This window comes from Cimex lectularius, unplaced genomic scaffold (assembly GCF_000648675.2).
Source record: "Cimex lectularius strain Harlan isolate CLEC.00 unplaced genomic scaffold, Clec_2.1 scaffold160, whole genome shotgun sequence".
Classification (NCBI taxonomy): domain Eukaryota; kingdom Metazoa; phylum Arthropoda; class Insecta; order Hemiptera; family Cimicidae; genus Cimex; species Cimex lectularius.
Window position 1 is genome coordinate 97,336 of NW_019392776.1, and position 15,180 is coordinate 112,515.

At 35.5% G+C, this 15,180-nt stretch overlaps 1 protein-coding gene across 3 annotated transcripts in view; it reads left to right on the plus strand.

The window, feature by feature from the left end:
* The window catches only part of LOC112127184 (multiple PDZ domain protein), a 246,017-nt gene that overhangs the window by 82,575 nt on the left and 148,262 nt on the right, over positions 1–15,180 (plus strand). The gene's annotated exons all lie outside the window — the stretch shown is intronic.

Here is a 15,180-nt window from a genome sequence, read left to right on the forward strand (position 1 = left end):
TTAAACAATGTTTGTAAATCCCAGGCCCTGAAGATGATCTCAATAAAGATCGAAACGTTGGCACGATAAAGAAAATGTTTTTCTGAATCCTACATCACACCAGACCGCAACTCACGATTTCTGAACAATTATCGACTAACGGTCACTAATCACCACACATTAATAACAACCTAAAGATGTGATTAAATTTTTTTAAATATTTTTTTTTTACTTGCTTGCGACAATTATTTCTCTATTTTTCTTTTTGTTAACGAGGGTTTGCAACAGCAGAGGTTATATAAACCCTCAGGTTGCCGGTGTTTTTGAAAAAAGCCCATTAGTAAATATGTCGGCTTCGAATGCAGGGCCGCTGGTTTCGAACCCGGGACCTTTACCTTACAGTAATGAGCGCCGTATCTATGCCTAAACCGATCACCGACGCCCTCTTATTATTTCCCTATTATTGATGGTGTATTTGACAAAAGGAATCGTTTCAGTATGATCCTGAAAAATACAACTTTTCAAGAGAAGCGATTTTCTGATCGAGCTCGAATTTTTCCGGTGCCATGAAAACATTGCGCGCCGCTTCTTTTTTCATTAGGATGTTGGAAGTCTAGGAAAGTAGTTTTTGACACATAATACAAAATACGAGAATTAAGTAAGAGTATTCTTGATTTGCAACTTTAAAAAAATTATTTGAAACAATTCTAAAGCTGGGAATCTCGTAAGACTAGTTTAATTACAAGCAAAAAACGGTTGTTATTTAATAATGTTAAACCCCTTTGTAGGAGAAGAATTTCATTACTTACTGTTTTGCTGAAAATAGTAATATTTCCAGTTTAGCAAAAGACTTTTATCATTTCCAGTGGATGGATTGTTTCAGTGCAGGTGCCGATTACCTGCTGCTCGTCTGTATATCTAGGTCAAACCTGTACTGAACGTATTGAATGTGAATGAACTTCCATTCTCCTAGCTGTACCCCTGCACACTTGTTCCTGCCCTAGAACAACAAATTGATGCCACTAAACAAAATTAAATAGACCAAAGAAAATAAACAACAGTTGGGGCTTATTTGGCGTTATGTTCTCGTGTGAAAAACGACAGCTTGTTTTGTTTTTTGCCGTTGTGTTGCTTTTATTTTAAAGTTAACCCTATGGCTAAAAAAATAAAATAAAAAAAAACACGGCTCAGATATATAATATTAATAAACCGGGTGAAATATTCAAATTTAAAATTTACTATTTGGTCATAGCGGCCCATAAAATAAATAAAAAAAGAGCGAAGATGGATAAACAATACAACCTCTTTAGATACAAGGCGACGCTCCAGGGATCTATAATTCATAATGGATGAGAAACTTCTTTATATTCAGTTTTCTTTCTCAACTCTCCGTATCCCTCCTTTCTCATCAATCCTCTTTTCACAGATTTTCAATGCCCTGCGGAATCATGGAGGGCTCGCCATTTATGCCCGGCGTCACTCAGTTCAAAAAGCACGATCCGAGATGTTTCTGACCTTTTTTTTGCAAATCCACGCGCTTGAATGTATGCACAGCCGGATCTGTTTACTTCTTTCACGGCTCTCGAAAGTTTGGGAAATGGGACAATTTAACAAATGAAAATTACTCTATGAAAAGTCTTCTATTTTCCCCTAGAAGCACTAATCTAATACAGACTATATTAAACCAAATCTATCCAATGCCGACAGGAATTTTGCATCCTTCTACTTACTGTCGACTAATCACCGCACCGGTCCGCAGAAAATTGCGGATACAATCAATATATCTTCCCGATATATCAGGCGGTTGGATATATTTCCCTGCGTGATGTATGACCGGTCTAAAAAAATGTTTGCCAGGTCGTACATCATCGATTTTTTCCTGGAAAGCAATCTAAATGGCAAGCTGGGAAATAGTATGACAAATGGGACTCTTAAGCGTGGAACACACTTACCCGATGCAACGCTACCCGATGCAAAACCAAAGTCCATTTTTCCATAAGACTGTATTACCCCCGTGTACATCTGCCCGATGCCGCGCAACGCTACCCTACTCTACGCTCTGCGATCCCCACTGTCCAGATTTTCGTCGGGTCGCATCGAGTACAGTCGAAGACAAAAGAACCGCACACTCATATTTTTATTCAAACTACATGTATTATTGTCGTTATATTAATTACAACATACTTATTTTCATATATACCAAATTAACTGTGATTAAAAATTAATTAGTTTTTATTTAAAAAATTAATTTTAATGGTTTGGTAGAAAATTAATCAAAACACCGGAATACGATTTTTTGATATAATGAATTTAACTAACAATTTATTGTACTCGCTTCGGCGGTACATATACTAAAATTGGAACAATTTATTACACGGTTTTGCTCATAAAATTTAATTAACAATTTATTTCATAGTTTTGCTCGTAAAATTACACCATTTTGTAATGTCGGGTAGCATCAGAACAGGACACTCATATTTTTTGTAGTTTATTTCAAACTAAGTACATGTAATTTTGTCGTTATATTAATTACAACATGTTATTTTAATGTAAACCAAATTAAACGAGATCAAAAATGCAAAGGTTTTTATAAACATTGTTTAATTAAGATGGTTAGGAGTAACTTTATTTAAAACAATTAAGTTTAACAAACAATTTATTAGATAGTTGTGCTCATGAAATTTAACTAACAATTTCAACCTATATGCATTATTGTCGTTATATTAATTAAAACATACTTATTTTAATATAAACCAAATTAACCGCGATCGAAAATTCGTTAGTTTTTATTTGAAAAAAAATAATTTTAATGGTTTGGTAGAAAATTGATGAAAATACCATTTTTTGATATAATGTATTTAACTAACAATTTATGTTATGGTTTTGGTCATAGTCATTGAACTATTTTTATTTAAAGGTTTTGCTCATAAAATTACATCATTTAACCAAATTAACCGAGATCAAAAATTCATTACTTTTTTTAAAATTAATTTTAATGGTTGGGTAGAAAATTGATGAAAACACCGGAATACCATTTTTTGATATAATGTATTTAACTAACAATTACACGGTTTTGCTCATAAAATTTAATTAACAAATTATTTCATGTTTTTGCTCATACAATTACACCATTTTCGTCAAGTAGCTTCAGAGAGGACACTCATATTTTTTGTAGTTTATTTCAAAACTATGTACATGCAATTTTGTGGTTATATTAATTATAACGTTCTTATTTTAATGTAAACCAAATTAAACGAGATCAAAAAGTGAGTTTTATAAAAATATTTAATTATGATTGTTAGGCAGAAAATTGATCGAAACACTGGAATAACTTTATTTAAAACAATTAAATTTAACTAACAATTTATTTCATGCTTGTGTTCATAAAATTTAACAAAATTTTATTTAAATTTAAGAGGCATTGCGATTGTGATACCCGCTGTGTGACTGTATGTGTCGTGCGCTTTACGTCGCTCAGATGTGCATACCCTACAAAAACGTGACAAAGCGTCGGGTAGCATCGGGTAGCGTTGCATCGGGTAGCGTTGCATCGGGTAAGTATGTTCCCCGCTTTACCACAGTACGGTAAAACAATAAGCTCTAAACGGGTACTAGAACGGAAGAAGCTTCAGTCTGGTGGTTTATTTTCAGATTCTCCAAAGCATTCAGGCCTCAAATTCCAGTTTATATTGCACATAAATGGACATTACACAAGCAATATTCTTTGAACACTTATTACATACGTACACACTCATGCTACGATTTTAATCTAATCTACATTTGGCAGGTCTCAGAGTACAAATGACCCAAACTACCCAACCGTATAACTAACTGGGAGTCGGCTAGGTGAGAGTCACCTCGCCAACCACTCGTCATTCACGCCAATAAATACGTTCATTCTAAGTAACCTTTCTTTGATTGCAAGGCACCGTCCATTTTTATTGCGTTTCGCCACCCTATCACACTCCACTTAACGTAACTAACCTATGCTTTGGACAAGTGTGCGAAGTAGTCGATATTCCTCGGCAGACCCGTCCACTCATACTTAACCACTCACGCTAATGAATACATTCACACGTAAGCCATCGATTCGTTCGTTTTCTGTCCATACACGAAAGTGACTTTTTTTCTTTCTTTATATATATATTTTTTTTTCTTTTTTGAGAGAGAGAGAGAGAGAGAGAGAGAGAGAGAGAGAGAGAGAGCGAGTGAGGGAGGAAGAGAGAGATTAGAAGAAAATATACTTCAATATAGTTTAGATATATATGAAAACATAGGTGTTGATATTACTTAAAAGGCGAATTCATTTTTTAAAAAAATCCTAATTTCAAAGTGCGAAGAGAACTATGAATGACAAGATAGTTTTTTAATCCAAATGTTACGACGGTATTAAACAATTTGAATATGCATGTTAACTATCTTTTTTATACCAATGCGTGTCGGCCAAATTGTTCCACGTTCCGTGATTTGATGAGGTAAAACGCAACTTGTTGGCAGTCACGTCGCTATAACGTTTTATTGTTTATTTTATATGCCGTTTTTGAACGTGGTATTGAGAGTGATCTGCTGTTCGTTCGTTGTGATCTGCGCTGCAGTTTTGTTCTGCATGAATGCGTATGGCGGACAATGCAATCCAACTTCGTCTTTGTACAATAGGACGAAACAGTGCAGAGTAAAACCACATTATTATTATTTGTTAACTCGACTAGATCGCTTATTCCCAACAATATTGTGTAGCATTAATACCGTCTTTACTTATTTAAAAAGAAGATGAATCAATTCTATCCTGGAGTAAAGCCTTTGAATAATAAAAGAGCAAAATTTCGCACAATTCGTGTCGTAAAATGAATATATAAATAAAGATTATTAGGAGATCGTGAGATGCGGTCTGGTGTGACGTAGTTCTAGCAAAACATTTTCTTTTTCATGCCAATGTTTCGGTCTTTATTGAGATCATCTTCAGGGCCTGGGATTTACAAACATTGTTTAAATTTAACAAATACATGTAGGATGTAAACAAAAGTGAATTTATACAATGCAAAAAATATTTGTTAAATGTAAACATTGTTTGTAAATCCCAGGCCCTGAAGATGATCTCAATAAAAGATCGAAACGTTGGCACGATGAAGAAAATGTCTTTCTGAAACCTACATCACACCAGACCGCATCTCACGATATCTGAATAACTATCGATTAACGGTCACTGAGCTCTACACAATGCAAAAAATATTTTTTATATACAATCAAAGTATTTGTACTAACTCAAAGTGTTTGTTTTCTGTGTAGATGTGTCATGATTGAGTATCGTGTTGAGAGTGCCAGTGATTGATGTTTTATGTTTATATACGTTGGATTTTGAAGGGATGGAGAAGGAAGTAGGGACAGAAAAACATTTTTATATGAGGAGTCAGCTTTGAGGTGAAAGTTGCCTTCAATGGGAAAGAATGGGTAATTATTATAATTTCAAGGGGCTATGGTTGGAATCGAACTTCGGGGTCCAACGTCCAAACACTCGGCTACCGCGGTCCCTCGAAGTTATTCTTCATAAATTTTTTTTTACTCCCTTTATTATAGAATTTTCATGCGAAAAAATTCAAAACTACTCCCCAGTACTTAACCTATTTCGTAAAAAACTAAAGACTGTTGTTACGAACTGTGTTTTGAACAAGAGGTGATTTAAGATAGATTATCAGGAATAAAATTAGCATTACTTCGTCCGTGTACATTTCACGACACTTCAAAGCAAATAATATTGAACATGTGCATACCTTTTAAAATAGTTGTGATAAGGAGTATCCTAAATAGTCATCAAGCGTGTAATGCTTTTCGTCATGAAAAAGCAAGGAAATTGTGTCATTGTGTTTGCTAAAAGCTAAGAAAACATCCGCCTTGCTCCGAGGCTTTGTGTTTGGGCGTCGTGCATATTTAAATATCACGGTACCCATTCTATGGCAGGCTTGCAGCCAAACTGGGAATGCCTTTCTTTTTTTGGTTAAAGCACACAACTCCGTCTTGTATTACCTGGAAATACTAATGAAAAAATCTCTTGAGACGGAACTTAGGACTTTACTTCTTAAAAATCTTGCAGGAGAGAAATTTCGACTCGGTGGCAGAATGAATGCAGAGCGGCTCTAAAACAAAAATCGTAGCCTGTATCCTGGTGAAATTGATGGAATTATGGAGCTTTCGTATATGAATTTGTCACCATCAAAGAAACCGATTCCAAGAAAGCTGAACGATACGATCAAGGTGGGTGCAATTTACCTCTGGACGGAATTTTTGAATTACTTAAGAATGGTAATGTTGAAAATACCTAGACTGATTTGAAGACGACGATAGAGGTAATAGAATGCCGAGAAATGTATAAATAAATGTTCAGATGATGAAATAACAGACAGACCTGGATGATCACTAAAGTTTGAGGCGATAGCAGACCTCACTGCAATGTTTCATAATTTCTTTCAATTAATTAATCTTTTTATCTAAGGTTTTGGTTAAAATGAAAAAGTCAGCGTCACGAGCGGGATTCGAACCCAGGACCTTCGGCTAAATACGCCGCTCTCTACCACTTGAGCCATCGTGACTTCGATCCACTCGAATACCAGCTCCCCATCTCAACCTACAACCTTTCTAATTTTCCCTCCTTTGGCCATTTTTCAAATGTCGTGTAATCAGGATTCGATTTTCAGCAATTCATGAAGTGGCCACCACCAGCTATTAATGAAGTAATTACTTCTTTTCATTATTAATTCCGTATCTGGTCAGGGGTCATAATTGACCATATTAATTATTCCAATTAATTATTCTTTTTAGCTAAGGGTTTTGGTAGAGATAAAAATATGGCAAAAAGGGGGAAATTTCGAAGGGTTTTAGATTGAGAAGGGAAGTTAGTATCCGAGTAGATCGAAGTCACGATAGCTCAAGTGTTCACAGCAGCGTCGTATTGAGCGGAAGGTCGTGGGTTCGAATCCCGCCCATGACACTAATTTTTCATTTCAACAAAAACCTTACATAAAAAGATTAATTAATTGAAAGACGTTATTTGGTCAATCGGACCACGAAATATAATGGGTTTTTATAATTTAATAAATAATTTAATAAACGTTGGCATCTAGTATTTTTATTTTAATAGTTTTCCGAATCGTAACAGCTTTAATGATTAATATATCAAATATAAATTGAACGACTAGAGCAAAGAAAATCCAATCAACTATAATAATTCCAGAGTACAACATCTAACCGCATGGCACCTGAGGGCATGATCCGGATGAAGAGGGTCGTATTGACTGAGGAGAGGCCACTCTGACACGTGCATCTGCCGGTATGGCACAAATCCGGAAGGGTAGATACCCCCATATGCCCATAATAATAACCTTTCGAAAGTATTCATCGATCAGTACTGTTATCGTTAGTAGGGGTGGCAACGATATATCGATCTATTTCTACATATATCGAGTATATTTTTTATCGATATATTTGACTGTCAATACTTGAAATGTATCGATATATTCGTTTTTTATTTCGTATTTATTATTGGATAAATAATTTAAAAAATATCTCTATCAGTGGGTCAAATTGGATTAGAGACACCCGTCTGGTATGATACATCGATATATGTATATAATTTTAACTGCACCAAAACCGTGGTCCGTGGATAAATGTAACTTACCATTCTATCTTCCGCATGGGCATCGGCATCTATATCTACGTTTCGGCGCACAATTTTCAAATAAGTTTTTATGATGGCACCTTCCCCGGGGACAAAACAAACCAGTGTTGTTGGAATTATTTTAATGCACTGGCAAAAGGAATGCTCGAAAGTTTTAAAAGTCTTAATTTTCATAACTTAAATTTATTCTATTTTATATCTATCATATTTCGTGGTCCGATTAACAAACTAAAAGTGGCAATATTATTGCAATTTGCCGAATCAGATGCAAAACGCCATAAATATCGTAGAAAGAATGTATGATCAAAATAGGTTTAAATATCAAACCTAAAACACCAAATCTCATACCCCTATACAAGAAGAAGGAAGGTAAATCCAAAAGCACTTACTATAGAGCATGAATTCATAACTTCTTCAAAGAAAGTAAATACCTGGATTTTATACCAAAGTCTCAGGTTGAGGAGTCATATAACAAAAATACCACATAATGGAATGAATTCCAGGATAGTGTATTGGTTGCACAAAACGATCAGTGCCATGGCAATTATGGAATTATGGAAAAGTTTGGTGGCCAAAAACACTGCATAAGGTCCTAGAATAAAGACTGCTAAGTCTATGTAATGTCACCATAAAAGTGTTCGAAGAGGCATGCAGAAATGTGTTTCGTTTGGTAAGAAAAAACGTGTTTTCCATGGTGCAGTCTTAATAGGGGTAAAAGTATAACATATGTAATTGTAAGACCTAATGTTGAAAAGGTTATAATCCATATCTGATCCCCTCCTCAGAAAAAAGATGGCGGCTGTGTTGTGAGATCTAGACGGCACTGGTGAACAACAACTAAAAAGGCTATTCGCGGTTAAATTATGTCCAATCAGCAATATAGTGGATAAAACCTTTAATAATTGTATTAATGTCTACGATTTAAAGAAACTAATAAAAACTTTAAAAGCTTCAACAGTTATCTCAGATTTTAGGTTAAAATCTTTACTTGCCCAACTCCCCCCCTTACAAAATGGCGGTTACAATGTGTTATGAGGTTTAGATGGCTTTGGGAAAAACAACTAAGATGGATATAATTTTTTAGTCAGTGACACAGTGTATAAAAACTATAATAGTTGTATATGTATTGTGTATCAATTAACAAAGTATAATAATAATTACACAAACCGTCCAGGTTATTGTAGATATTGCAGGGCCAAAAATAAATTATTGTTAATCCATTATATTTCGTGGTCCGATTGACCAAATAATTTCTTTCAATTAATTAAGCTGTGAGTAGGACCATCATTTACAAAAAGTGATACTTATCTTTGTCACTATTTTTATTCGACGGAGGGGATTAATCGGCGGTTCGACTCTGGTCTGTCATAGTTTCCTCTATTTTAAAGGTGGATGGTTGAGTATGTAGATTTACAAAAAGAAGTTTCGATTATGTATGTTCTATTGGGTTGTCCTAAATGTAACGCAGGTTTTCATGTTTTCTTACCCCTCTATACAACTGTTTACGATTATTCTTTTGTACGTAACGTCAACACTTTTTAAGAGCTCATTAGATTTCGTGGTCTGATTGACCAAATAACATCGTTCAATTAATTAATCTTTAGGTAAGGTATTGGTTGAGTTGAAAAAGTCACTGTCACAATCGGGATTCGAACCCACGACCTTCGGCTAGATACGCCGCTACTCTACCACTTGAGCTCCACTCGGACACCAACTCCCCATCTCAACCTACCTTTCGAATTTTCCCTCCTTTTTGCCATTTTTCAAATGTCTAATCAGGATTCGGTTCTCGGCGACAAATGAAATGGCTACGGAGAGCTCTTAGTGAAGTACACTTCGTTTTGCTTATAACATTTTATTCAATTTCGTGGTCCGCTTGACCAAATAAATTCTTTTCAATTAATTAAGGCTTTGGTCGAGATAAAAAAGGAATTTAGTTGGGAAGTTGGTGTCCGAGTGGATCGAAGTCACGATAGCTCAAGTGGTAGAGCAGCGGCGTATTTAGCCGACGGTCGTGGGTTCGAATCCCGCTTGTGACACTGACTTTTTTATCTCAACCAAAACCTTAATTAATTGAAAAGAATTTATTTGGTCAAGCGGACCACGAAATTTAATAAAATATTATAAGCAAAATGGAGTGTACTTTCACTAAGACTCTCCGTGGCCATTTCATTTGTCGCCGAGAATCAAATTGATTACACGACATTTGAAAAATGGCAAAAAGGAGGGAAAATGCAAAAGGTGTGGTTGGGATGGGACGTTGATGTCCGATTGGATCGAGGTCACGATAGCTCAAGCGGTAGAGCAGCGGCGTATCAAGCCGAAGATCGTGGGTTCGAATCCCGCTCGTGCCATTTTTATCTCAACTGAAAACCTTAATTAATTTTATGTAAGGTATTGGTTGAAATGAAAAGTCAGTGTCACGAGCGAGATCTATTTTATAAGATTTCTTATTACTACTCAATAAGAATTATATAATAATTCATGACTATGAGTATATTTTTACCGTTACTAATATCATTCTTTTCTTACAGTTGGGCTAGCTCATATGGATATTATAAAATAGTCGTAATGTACCTAAAATTAAATATATCGATATATTTTTTCACGATATATCGATATACATATAGATTAAAGATTGCCACACTAATTATCAGATTGACTATAATCCGTGTTGATGGATTAAAATTTTACATTGTATTATATTGCTTTGAATTATTTTTATTGAAAAACTTTAACGAATAGAGATGAACTTGTATTGTTAGTTATTTGTTACCTAATCAACGTATTTTATCAATAATGTTAATTACAGTAGTAAAAGACTCTAATAAAAACGAAGTGTGTACTTAAAGGGCTTCCAACCCCTTGGGACGTTGGACGTTTCCTCTTCCCCTCGGTTAAATGGCAGGATATCCGATTCCCCGATAATTATCAAGAGGGGCAGACAAATAGTGGGAAACCCTTTCAGAAGGATTATCCAGGATTTACTTTTTAAAGGGAAAGCGACAGAGAGCCGTCCTGACTTGAGTCTGGCATTGAATAAATATATATTATTTATGCTATTCCCTTTTCATCGGCAGGGGGACCCGCGGAAATAAATCCGCTTTGAGCAATTATTAAAGGCCTGAAAGGAACGCGGTAAATTCAGCGTACAACTAGTAAATTTTTCTATCTTCTCCTATTTTTTTTTTTTGTAACTAAAATTTACTAAATGCGACATTTTAGATAATTGGTTTTGATAGTCCGCGAACTTACTATTTTCCCTTTTAGTTTTCTCAAAAATATTTATATAAACACTAACAAATTATAATACATTGTATATTACAATACATCTACAGAATCTATAGTAGAAAAGTAAATAGCTAACGATTTAAAAGAATTGACAATACAAGCAAAAACATCAACTCAACAAAATATATTGTAGTATTTTACAAATAGAGGTAAATCCGTTACCCAGGTTGGATTTACCGATGTTGTGAAAGGGTTGAATTGAATCGACGACGAAGTTTTAAATTTGAATTAGCTTATCGATGCTGAAGCAACCGTAAACTTCTCCCAATACTTGAAAGCTCGAAGTAAGTAACTAAGTATCTCACCGAAAGGCTACAGAAAAGAAGTCAAATTAATACATCATAACAATTTGAAAGAAATCTGTTCTTTGATGGAGCTTTCGGACATTACATCCCCCTTCAGGACGTTAAAATTATTACTTTACAAGGTTGACAAATATGAACATTTAATTACAAGTAAGANAAATATATATTTCCATTGTATAAATTCACTTTTCCACATCCAAAATGTAATTGTTATATGTAAACAATGTTTGTAAATCCCAGGCCCTGAAGATGATTTCAATAAAGATCGAAACGTTGGCACGATAAAGAAAATGTTTTTCTGAAACCTACATCACACAAGACCGCATGTCACGATTTCTAAATAAATATCGATTAACGGTCACTAATCACCACACACACACACACATTATATATATTTAAAATAATTATACACCCCTTTAAGTAGGCCACGAGGCATCTCCTTTTCGGCTGGGATTATAGGGGTGGTTTTTATTGGATGTGTTTTGGAATTATTTTTTGCATGTAGGGTGTTTGGAGGCCGTTGTGAAGGGCGTTGTTGGGGACATAGTAAGGAGCATTGTCTAGATTCCGAGGATTTTGGATTGGAAGGATAGTATTCGTTGCATGTTGGAAGGCTGTGTAGTCGGCAAGGAAGGTGGAGGGTAAAGTTGGGTTATGCACTGTAGAGGAGATAAAGGATCGGTCAAAGTACTCCGCCCTGGGGTACTCCCGCTCCCAGAGGATAATGGAATACGGTCGATCCTTGGCGGACTCTGAAGAACATTAATTTATAATATTCAAATTGATATGGTTTCAGGAAGATGATACGAATAATTTAATTAACATGCTTTCGACGGTTTTTAATTAGGTTGGTATCGATATGATCAAAGTTTATTAGTTATTAGCCTCGTCAGCTTATTATCCGTTTAATTTCACGGTCTGTCATCTGTTTGAGAATAAAGTAGAGGATATTAAAACTGAAGTTGGTCTTTAGGAAGAAAAGACATTTTTTTTAAAATAAATAATAAACTCTTTTATGCCTGAAATTAAACATTTCAAAGGCTTATTTAACCGACTGGACTTAAGTGCTTAAATCAAAGTTTGTGGAGGGGCAAAGTTTGTCAGAGTAGATGACGTTTTCACGTCGTTCAGCGCTCTCCTCGAAACGTTCCACTAAAATTGCTGCTCAAATAAGGACCAAGAAAAAAAAGTGACGAATAGCAGTTTATAAACATTCAAAGAAGCACTGTGGTTTCACTTAAGGTTTTCTTCCATCTTTTATGAATTGCCTCCGGATCTTGCTAACTTCGGCCAGTGTTCCGGAGGCGCAGGCCAGAAAGTTTGCCGGGAAGTTTCCCCCAACTCCGGGCGAACGGTAAATCTCAATTTAAAATTCAGACCAGGTCAAAATTGGGACAGTCGACAAAAGCCGTAGATGGTCGAAATATGGACAATTCCCGGGGACGCAATTTTATGTTGTAGAAATCTTAAACAATGATTGTGTAAAGAGGCACGATGTACACGATTTGTACAGGGACGTCACTGTACAAATCATACTTACCATCTGTAGGTTCATGATTTCCTATCGTTTGGCAGCTGAGAACGAGGAGCAGCTCAGAACAGAAAGTTAGACCAAAATGAACAAATTACAGGTTCATCAAGCTTCAGACCCCGTGATGTAATCTTGGCCAAAACAATTTACCGGAAGTGACCAAAATGAACAAATTACAGGTTCATCAAGCTTCAGACCCCATGATGGAATCTTGGCCAACACAATTAACCGGAAGTGACCAAAATGACCAAATTACAGGTTCATCAAGCTTCAGACCCCATGATGGANTCTCTCTCTCTCTCTCTCTCTCTCTCTCTCTCTCTCTCTCTCTCTCTCTCTCTCTATCCCTATAACTCTATCTCTGCTTTTGGTACAACCCTTCTCAATATAGGTTCCTCCTATGAAGAACTCTGTTATTAGGAGCAGTCATAAAATCCTTCTTATCCCCATTAAACCCGTATTAGACCTCTCAACCCTTGAGGGTGAAATCTTGAAATCAATATTACAAAGTATGCAATTAGCATTTGTTAAGAGGATTGTAATGAAATAACAATTCTATGGTCAACACCATACGGTACATAAACTGTTGCTGGCATACTTTTGAATCCTCGAAAAAGAACAGTAACAGAATAGTAAGCTTGCCCTTCCGGTAAGACCAGTGAGACTTGGTCAAATAGTAGTTTTTCCCCCAGGCATATGGAGTGCGTCCATCTACAGACAAATTTATACAGCTCCTCTTTCATCTGCTATAAGTATACCTGATTAGAAGGCTCCTTTTAGAATGATGAATTTATAAGCAAATTGGAAATTGTAATTGTGAGAGACTAAGGTTAAAATATGTTTAAATATTTTATAGTATGATGTCTATTTTGTACATAAATACACTCCAATTCATGAAACGCATGCGGTTTAAACTATAAACGAAACATTGATCGTTCGAGATGAAAAGTGAATGTGATTATTAGAGAATTATTCCATATTATATTTTAACTTGCGTTGGCGGATGTTGAATTTTCTTGGAAAAGTGGGTAACCATCCCCACGTGTATTAATGTCATGATTCAACTCGAGTTATTGAAGCACAGTTTTCAATTATCAAATTGTTTTCTGTTAATTAAAATTCAAACGAAGAAAACGGAGTTTTCGATTAAAGTTGTTAGAGGAAATTCTGACCCCCCGCTCAACATACATTATTCTTCTTCCATTCTTCCAGGCTGAACTGGCCCATTCCCCATTGCAAGAATTTAAAATTTCATACTTTCCATGTAGGCAGCCCTTCTCAACATCCATGAAGTACCCTGCTCGAATGAAAACCCATCAAAATTTCAAGACGCTATGCGAATTTTGAGATTTTTTCAAACTTGTGTATTAAATAGCCATTGTTAAAATCGTGTTGACAAATTAGAACGAGGGATGTTCTTGTGTTTCATTGGATAACCGATTAATTTAATAATAAACAAAGGTCGGTGTATTAATATATGCCGTGCTGTAGCTTCCTTTGCCAGAGCTGCTCAATCTTACGTACATAATTAAAATGGATAACCGAACGTTGACTTACTCCATGGGTTGTAATAATCCTCTTATGAATTTACCACCGAGAGACGAAATTAATACACTTATTTTGAGTATCGGCTGGATTTTACTGAACTCTCGACTAGTCACCAAATTAACAGCTTAGTTTAATTTAATGCACTTTTTGCACACTGATCAAATAACCGGAATAACTTTATTTAAAACAATTAAATTTAACTAACAATTTATTATATGGTTGTGCTCATAAAATTTAATTATCAATTTACTACATGGTTCTGCTCAAAATAATGCATTAAGAACATAAGAGGCGTTGCTATTGCGATACTGATTTGTGATACACGCTATGTGACTGTACGTGGCGTACGCTTGACGTCGAATAGATGTGCACACCCTACCAAAACGTGACAAGGGTTCGGGTAGCATCGGGTAGCGTCGAATAGCGTTGAACCGGGTAAGAGAATTCCCGGTGTTATTCTGTCCATGTACATGTCGTCCAACCAATAGTTATGTTTTTTGGGGTGTGATAAAAATAAGCTTCAGTTTCAGCTGCCTTATGGCTAGCAATGGATACAATAAGGAAATTGTAGGTAACATTGCCAAGAAAATGAAGAAGAAATTGATTCCAAAATATTACAAAGGCATTAAACGTAAGAAAGGAGGAGAACAAATAATATAAAAATATATACCTCGATAAACACGTGATGATGATAGTTAAGGCACTAAGCCATCTTAGGAGGCCAACTTTTTTTAAAATTTAGTCAACCTTTCCCTTCCTTAAGTATATGCGAAAGATGTGCCATGTTGTCTCTGTCTCCTCTATGCATAGTCGACATTGGTTACCTGTTGATTGTTTCATTATTTAAGGAGCAATTA